This window comes from Crocodylus siamensis, chromosome 5 (assembly GCF_052110815.1).
Source record: "Crocodylus siamensis isolate JL-2025a chromosome 5, ASM5211081v1, whole genome shotgun sequence".
NCBI lineage: Eukaryota > Metazoa > Chordata > Crocodylia > Crocodylidae > Crocodylus > Crocodylus siamensis.
In genome coordinates, this window is record NC_143399.1 from 40,968,629 (window position 1) to 40,977,386 (window position 8,758).

Here is an 8,758-nt window from a genome sequence, read left to right on the forward strand (position 1 = left end):
CTATGTCACAGTAGGATGGATAAGCCTGGGTTGCAAATCAGCATGAATCTGCACTTAGGACAGAAGGGAGATATTGTACTGAACCAAATAAACTAGAGTTGGAAACGAACTTCAGTCAACTTTGCAGCCACAGTTCCCATCTATGAAAGTCCTGTTCCCATTATTAAGTCAGCTGGTCTTGGTAATATAAATGCCTGTGAACAAAAGGGATTAGCTAGAAATCCTAATGAATCATGGACAGGCATTTTTGAAAGTCATGGAAAGCTGGGGAGGTGATAAATGGCTGGGAATGAGAAAATGGGACAAGATTTTTCAAAACAGCAAAGGAAAGTGATTCTTGTAATTACCACCTGGCTAGATGACCTGGACTTCCCCATAAACTAATGGGGCCAGTATTAAGAGAAAAGATACCTAAGCTTCTCAAGCACACCACAGCCATAAGCAGTAAGCAGCAGAGGTTTTGTCAGGCTCAGAGTTGTGTAATCACGATAAAGAAATATAAAGCATTTTTGTGTCATGCTCCTTTGTTCTGATCCTGTGAGTTAGTTGCATGTTGGGACAGTCAAGAATCAAGTCTTCTGTACCTTCAGAGCATATTAGACTTTTGAGCTCAGAGCTGGCCAAGATTGTCAAAGTCTCAACAGAAATGTCCTTATCTCCCTCTCCTCTGCTCATGCCTTGTTTCTCTATGTCACGGCATGGGGCCCTAGGAACGGCCGTGATCTCTCCAATGCCCCCTACCGTGCCAAGTTGGCAATCAAGCACCCTCGTTCTCACCTGCCACGTCTTTGATGTTATCTATTTTTATAATGGAGGCTGCCTTTTGTCTCCTTGGACACAGTGCTCTTGTTTATCCTGGCCCCTGTTCTGTATGGACTGACTTGGCACACCCCAGCCTTATGGGCTATGCGTGGCTCCAACCTCCCCTGTACCATGCCCCAAGCCTCACAGATGTACCTGACGTTGTCTGGTCAGTTTCTTTTCTGCGCCCTGGGACCCCCTCTGGGCCTGCCATGCCGCCAGCACCCCTCCCTGGCGCCCCCCCGGGCCTGTCACGCTGCCAGTGCCCCTCCCTGAGGCTTCTCGCCTATATGCCCCCTCTGGGGCTCTGCCTGCACTGGGGCCTCTCCTGCGCGTGCCCTTCCTGGGGCTTCGCCTCGCAATTGGGCTCTCTTCCTGCGTGCCCTCTCTGGGGCTTCTATTCCTATGTGCCCTCCCTAGGGCTTAATGCAAGCACCCTCTGGGCTTCTTGCTGGTGCCCACTCTGGTGCTTCTCACAATTGGGGCTCAGGTGCCCATAGCTGTGCCTGGCTCCTAAATCCACCGTGCCCCTTTCGCAGGGCTGGGGTCAATGCCCCCTCAATACCGTGCCCTCCCTGGCACCGGGGTCCCCACACTCCCGTGGAGCCCCACTGAGGCCTCCTCCAACCCCTAATAGCTTCACCCGGTCCTCTGGTGTAATAAAACTACAAGCAGAAAACTCAAGCCCCTGGGCCACAACATAAACTCCAAGCCAACCAGCTAGCTCTCATTCAACTCCCTACCAGGGCTTCCTCCACCTAGTATCCTTGACCAGAAGCTGCTCAAGCCATCCGGCTTCCCTACTCTGCTTACTCCAGCAGAGCTCCTCCTTCCTTGGCTGCCAGAGAGGAACTGCTCCCCTGGCCTCAGCCTGGATCACCTTTATATAGGTCAGGCCCTGCCGCCTTCTGGTCAGCTGACCAACTGCGGTTGCCCTGGCAACTGGCACCTGTATGTCTTCATAGGAGCAGGGCACCAAAGTGACCCTGCGACACTCTACATCCCTGATAGCTCTTCTCCAAATCAGGCAGATGAGCAGGAAGTGTGAGTGCAACAGTTCACTTCACTTAAGAGGGAACTTCAGGCTTCATTGCCTTAAATGACTTAACTTTTTACTGGGGTTTGTTGAGAACTTTCCATCAAAACTGTTTTTCACTGGAAAATTTGGTTTTTGTCCAAACAAGATTTTTTTCCTTTTTTTGGGGAAAAAATGTCAGTTTTCCACAGCAATTTTAAATATTTCATTAAGAAACCCAAAGCTTACTATTCTGATTAGAAGTGTGTCATAGGAGCCTGGGTTTCATGTTTGTAATATGGTGCTGGCAGTGTCCTCCTACCTTGTGCGACCGAGTGTTTTTGTCAGGGTAATCAGTAAGGCTGGATGGAAAATAGGTTTTCCCTCCAACACATATGTAAAACGTAGTTCAGCAACATATTTTAACCAGAATTTAAGATATTACTATTCAAAATGGTGATGCAGTGCTTTGTGGGAGCTACATGTCAGGTACCTGATGCTCCCATTCTCTTCCATGAGTTGGTCTCTCTGGGTGGATTGATGCGCCACTTTCCCAACCTTTATTAGTAGGGCTGTGTGAAGCTCTGGGTACTGAATGGATTCAGAGGCGATTTGGCCTGATTCAGTGGGTGCCCTGCCCGGCCTAGCTCCCGGTGCTTTAAAAAAAAGCCCAGGCTCACCAGGCACTGCTGGGTGAGGGTGGGGGGAATCCCTACTGCACCCCACTGCACAGGGGGCTCTACCACAAGCCCCCCGACACCCCTCCCCGCACACATTCCCCCAGTCCCCACCATGGCTGCCCTGCCTGTCCCAGCTCTGGCCCTTTAAGAAAAAAAAGAAAACGAGAAAAGCCGTGGGACTCACCAGCTGCTGGAGCAGCCTTGGGGCTTTGGGCACTCATGCAGAGACCTCCCACATGGTGCGGGGCAGTGGGGGGGCAGCTGGGATTGGCCTCCACCTGGCAGGAGCGGTGAGTCGGGGGGGGGGGGGGTTTCTGTTTTTTGGGTTTTTTTTCCTTAAAGGGTCAGAGCTGGAGTGGGCAGGGCAGCTGGGGTGGGGGCTGGGGGGCTCTGCATGAGTGCAGCATGCAGCATGGGGCAGTGAGGATTGCCTCCTGCCCAGCAGCACCCGGTGAGTGCAGGGAGTTGTTTTTTTCCAAGTGCCGGGTGCTGGGGTGGGGGGGGGGCAGCCATTGCCGGGCTGGGAGAGCAGGTGGGGGATGGGCCTAGCTGATTCAGAGATTCAGCAGCCAAATAAGATTTGGCTGAATCAATTCGGGACAGTGATTCAAATCACCAAATTGAATCACTGTCCCCCAAATTGGCCGAATCTAAATCTGAGGCGAATACTAGCCACTTCACACCGGCCTATTTCTTATTGGCAGGAGTGCCTCATGGGCAATGTGTCTAACCAGAAAGCCTAGTCCACAGAAGAGAATGGGAGAATAAGACACCCAGACTACAACTCCAGCAGATCATCACAGCATGATTTTGAATAGAATTATTTGGCGTTTTGTTGCTGGAAAGTAGAAATTTTATGGAGGGGAAACTAAACAAAAGCTATTTTAAGCCAGCTGTGCTGATTAACATAGGCACATGAACCTGCCCCTGTGACAGAGGGATACCGCTTTCACCCATTACATAGAGGACATTGAGGTCCGGAGTAATTAAGAGAGATACTTGAGGCTATGCAAAATGTAAGTGGCAAATCAAAGATTAATGCCCAGGACAGTTTAGGGCTGCCTTCCATACGTCATTTGTTAGCTTGCTCACAACCCAAACCTACTGAAATCTGAATCTTGTGGGCTGGGGTCTGACCTCGGACAACTTTAGTAACTTTAACGACACATACGAACGTGCATGGCTGCCATCTTCTGTACGCTAAATATTTTTTAGCACCTGCTAATGGAGAACTATGGGGAAGATGGGTTTCTTCATCTACACTACAGCATGATGTACAGTGCATGGTTAAACAGAAATATGCCATGCAGAGAGAGAAAAAAGTGCTGCAGGGTATACCATATACTGACACTCGGGCCAAGTATTTGACTGGTCAACTATTGGTCAAAAATTGTAAAAAGTTGCCAATATGTCCAAACAATACACAGAAAAAGCACAAATTTCCCATTAAGAATTGTGTAAAAAAATTTAAAAAACATATTTTGTCAAGAAAACTATAAAAAAGTAGGGTTTGTTTTTGGGGGGATTTTTTTTGTAAATTTGCTATAATCTTTGACCAGTCAAAAATATGTAGTCAATTGACAATATTTGACCAGTCAATTGACTGGCTTGTCAGCCCTGATACAAACATCCCATTCAGATTTCTCTATGACTATAGGTACTTGCATACTCCTTTAGGACTGAAGATTTTCTGGTTACATTCTCTGCTTTGTCTATGGACTAGGCAGAAATTTTCTGCATCACCTGACATTTGCCCAGTCCCAGTGCTGCCTGCTCTCATCTTTCTTTAGATGCCTTTGCTAATGCCAAACTTACTCTGCAGATGGCAGCAGCTATCTGAAATTGTGGCTTCAGCACAGGATGAGCTTATCTTTTGTCTGCAATTGTTCCAGCAGGTGAAAGGGAAAGAAATGGGTGAAGCAAAGAGTTTTTCCAAGCAAAAACAGAGCGTGCTCTCAGTCAGATGAGCATAGAAATCCAGTCATCATGAACAGTGACCATCAACAGGGAAAGCACAGGCTGTCTCTACAGATACTTTTTGGATCATACCCCACAGGACTACTGTTAGTTTAATTCTAATAAAAGGTTCAGGGCTAAAGCGTTCTGAAAGAGGAAGATGTTGAATGACAGTATTTGCATGAATAAGGAAAGGACTGAACCAAAGAGGCAAATCTAGTGCAAATTAAGGCCATTTGTAGAGATGTCCAAGGCATGGCTCAATTATAAGCACTTTCACTACAATGCCACTCAGTACAGCTCCTATCCATTCCACAGGATTGCTAATAAGAACAACAGAGGAGGAACAGTGCTGCCAGTTTAATATACAGGAGAACAAAACCAGGCACACATGAATAAGGTGTCTGATGGCTTTTGGCTAAGACAGATGTAGTTTAACATCATCATTATTAATGAGCTGGAAAATAATTATTGAGGTTAGTCAAAATGATGGTGAGAAACTTCAGAGGGACCTGACCCAGCTAGCTGAACAGCAGCATGGTGACAGCACTGACAAATGCAAATTAATGAACATTAGGAGGAATAATATCATCTGTCTGTCCACATGGTGGCTTGGCTGTAAATTAGCTACAACCACTTAAATAAAGATCCTGGAATTGCTGTGGATAGATCTGGGAAATCTCTATATAGCAGTGGTAACTAAATGTTAAGGTGTAGAAAGAAAAGAATAGAAAAGAATTTCAAAAATGTTGTAAAGCTGCTCTATAAATGGCAGCCTCTCCTGTAATATTTCATTTTATTCTACTCAGCCTTTGCATATATATACCCCAGAGATGGGAGGAATTTATATTTGGATGACAAAAGTTATTAGAAGCCTGGGGAGACTTCTGTGTGAGATATTGAAAAGATTGGGATTGTTTTTTTTTAGAGAGGGGAAAAATAAGCTCCTGCACAAAGGCTTAGTTAAGCTTGTGCTTGCATACATTCCTGAACTGGGGTTTTCAGGTCAAAGATTTCAAAATTTGTCAAGAAAAGAATTTAGTGAATATGTTACTGGTGCATGATTGGCAGCCAATGAAACTACAGAAGACTAGTGAAGAATCTATAACACACCCTTTCTTTGTTGCTTTGTGTCTCTTTTCTCTTTGCAAATTGTATATAATGTAACTGTTTTTGCAAAATTACTTGAACATTTTTCTAATTTTCCGTGTGAACAGTGTGCAAAATCTTTTTAACTAGTCCCATAGTCTAGCTTTGAAGCTGCCATTATTTTCCTTATGTCAGCTACATAATACTGTTTCTGTTTCCTGACTGGAAGTTTTATATGATTAGCCAATGCAGCATTAATTGAAAACTCTTAATGTTACAACAGAGCACACAATATGCTATTGGCTAATACTTGAGCTTCAGGCTTAAAATTCACCACTGGGCAGCATATTAGAACCACTAATAATGCCACTAACAGTGCTCTAATAATGCCTAGAACACTTTTCTTTAGCAGATCTCTATTTATTTTAGTTACTACCCACCCGTGTGCCTCCTCCTGGAGGAACCTTCGCCAGATTTGGGAATGGGAAGTCTTCACTGGACATCCAACCCTTGGTTTCCCTGTGGAGCAAACCTGCTAATGAGTGAGCCACTTGTGGTGGTGGCCATTTCTGTAGAAACCCCTATTACTGAGGTGGCCAAACATCTATAAGCTTGGAGAGAGTTTTGGACCCATATTTCCTGTACATTGCAATGCAGTTTGTTGTTCCCAGTACTGGGAGTACCTTTCATAGCCCTTATGTCCTTCTGTGGGTTAACTTCTTTGTTTATCCCTTTTGATGACAACAAATTATAGGGTAAAGTAAAAACACTAGGAGGCAGGGAACAAATCCAGGTGGATCTGAATAGGTTGGAGAAGTGAGCAGAGCAGAATAGGTTGCAATTCAACAAGGACAAATGCATAGTGCTGCACCTAGGGAGAAGGAATCACCAACACACTTACAGACTGGGGGATGACCTCTCAGCAGCACTGTAGCTGAAAGGGATCTTGGAGTCATAGTTGACTCCAAAATGAACACAGGTTGTCAATGTGATGAAGTAAACAGCAAAGCTAACCACACTTTATCATGCATTTGCAGGTGGATCACAAACAGGCCTAGGGAGGTGATACTTCCCCTCTATGTGTTAATGATGAGGCCACAGCTAGAGTACTGCATCCAGTTGGCTTCCAAGGATGGTGGTGCTCTCCCCTACCTTGGGGGTCTTCAAGAGGAGACTGGACAAGCACCTGGCTGGGGTCATTTGACCCCCGCACTCTTTCCTACCTGGGGCAGGGGTTCGGACTTGCTGACCCACTGAGGTTCCTTCTGACCCTAATAGCTATGAAAACCACCCGTGTCTTTTTTAGTAATGCTCCCTACCCCTATCTTTTTCTCCCACTTTATCTATCTTTGGTATTTAAATGACTTTACTCCTCCTATTTTGTATCCCTACTCTCTGCAAGTCCATTCAGAGTATCTGACAAAGTAGGATGTTGCTTATGGAAGTTGATAACAACATTATGGTGATTGTTTATCTATCTATTAACATTGCTTGTATTTATTAAATCATGATTTAATATATATGAAAATGCACATCCAATAAATGCAAGTCCACAAGTTCCATCAAACAAAGTGGTCTGACTCTTTGTAAGAGAACAGGAACGCTGCTTACTGGAACCTATGGTATATTCATCCTGTGGTCTTAGGGTCAAAGACTTGAAGAGCACATAGTACCCTAGTGACCTCTTGTACAGCACAGGCCACAAGATCTCACGGAGATTTCTGCAGCCAGCCCATAACTTTTGATGGAGCTAAAGCAGATTATTTAGGAAAATGTCACTTTTTGTTTGAGATGAGTGTGGCCACGGGATGCATTTTAAAGCTCCCTGTTTTTGGGCACCTTTAACCATCTTCGTCTTCTTCAAGCACTGGGCCCATATGTTATAAGGAGAGGAGACAGCCAGCTGTGTCTTAGGGAGAAGGGATTTTATTTTATTAATTAAAATACTTTGCTATTTTCTAGCACCTTCCAACTGAGGGGTTTAGAGCACATTACAAATATTAATTAAGCTTCCCAACACCCTGGTAGGATAGAAAATCTTTCTACATTCTATTGATGGTTGAATAGAGGCATGGAGAGAATAATGCACTTGCCCAAGGTCACACAAGAGGAAGAGAACTCAATAATTGTAGTTCCCAGCCCCTTGTACTGAAGTGGAATCTATAGTTAAGTGGAGCCCACAAGCAAATGGGTCTCAGCCCTGTCATTCTGAGGCCTAAGGACAGCACCGACACATTTACTATGTGTTGGGAGCAGAGAATATATAATTAAGTTCCAGAATGGATGGGAAATGTTGGAAGACTGGTGTGAAAAGTGAGATGTGGAATTAAGACAAGAAATTGAGGCATCCTTATGGTTTTGTAGTGCCTAGGGTCGGAAGTGACCTAAACAGATCACCAGGTGCAACCCCCTTCCCCAGGCAGGAATGAATGATTGGGTCATAATACCCCAGCCAAATATCTATCTAGCCTCTTCTTGAAGACCCCCAAGGTAGGAGAGAAAAAGGTCATGCTGTACTGGCTGGGAGTTGAACCCAGATCACCCATGTGGTAGATGAGACTGTTACCACTGAACCACCAATGACTCTATGACCCCTTCCACTCCAACAAGAATTTCTCCCGCTGTCACGTCACTCACCCCTACTTGACCCAGCTGGACTTGAACTCAGATCTCCCATGTGGTAGGCAGAAACTCTACCACTACTAAAAATAATCCCCAAAGGTGCTGCTAGGATTTGAACCCAGGACCTCCTGGTTACTAGGCAGGCATTTTTAACCAACTAAGCCACAGCACCTCTGCCACTGTGCTATAGTCCCTTCCCCCTGCCAAATTTAAAAGACCAACATGGTGTGATGAAACAGGGCTCCATCAGTACGGTAGTGTCAGCAAAGAGAACCCTTGTGGAGATGACTTCAGTTCTGGGTATTTGCCCTACCGCACAGCTACCATCCCATCCAACCTAAAGCATGTGTTGGACAGCAGTTCCTAATGAAGTGAGCAAGGAAGGGGACATTCTTCTTCCAGGTGAGATCACCACTTGGTAAACCCATGCTTCTGCTGATTTCTTACTACTTCTATCTGCCTTTCTCCAACTCATTCCCCCACTGATTGCAAAACTCACTACTAAATTTGTTTAGGAGATCAGTGCTAGCTGCCTCTTTCATAATTTAATTCTTTTCTACCTGCTTACTCGACCAAGGGCAACTCATTTTCTGCT

At 45.3% G+C, this 8,758-nt stretch overlaps 1 non-coding gene across 1 annotated transcript; it reads right to left on the reverse strand.

Moving 5' to 3' along the window:
• Window positions 1-8,260: 8,260 nt before the first annotated feature.
• Window positions 8,261-8,335, reverse strand: TRNAT-AGU (transfer RNA threonine (anticodon AGU)). The gene has a single exon. It is a non-coding gene; the product is annotated as a tRNA-Thr (tRNA).
• Window positions 8,336-8,758: the final 423 nt, after the last annotated feature.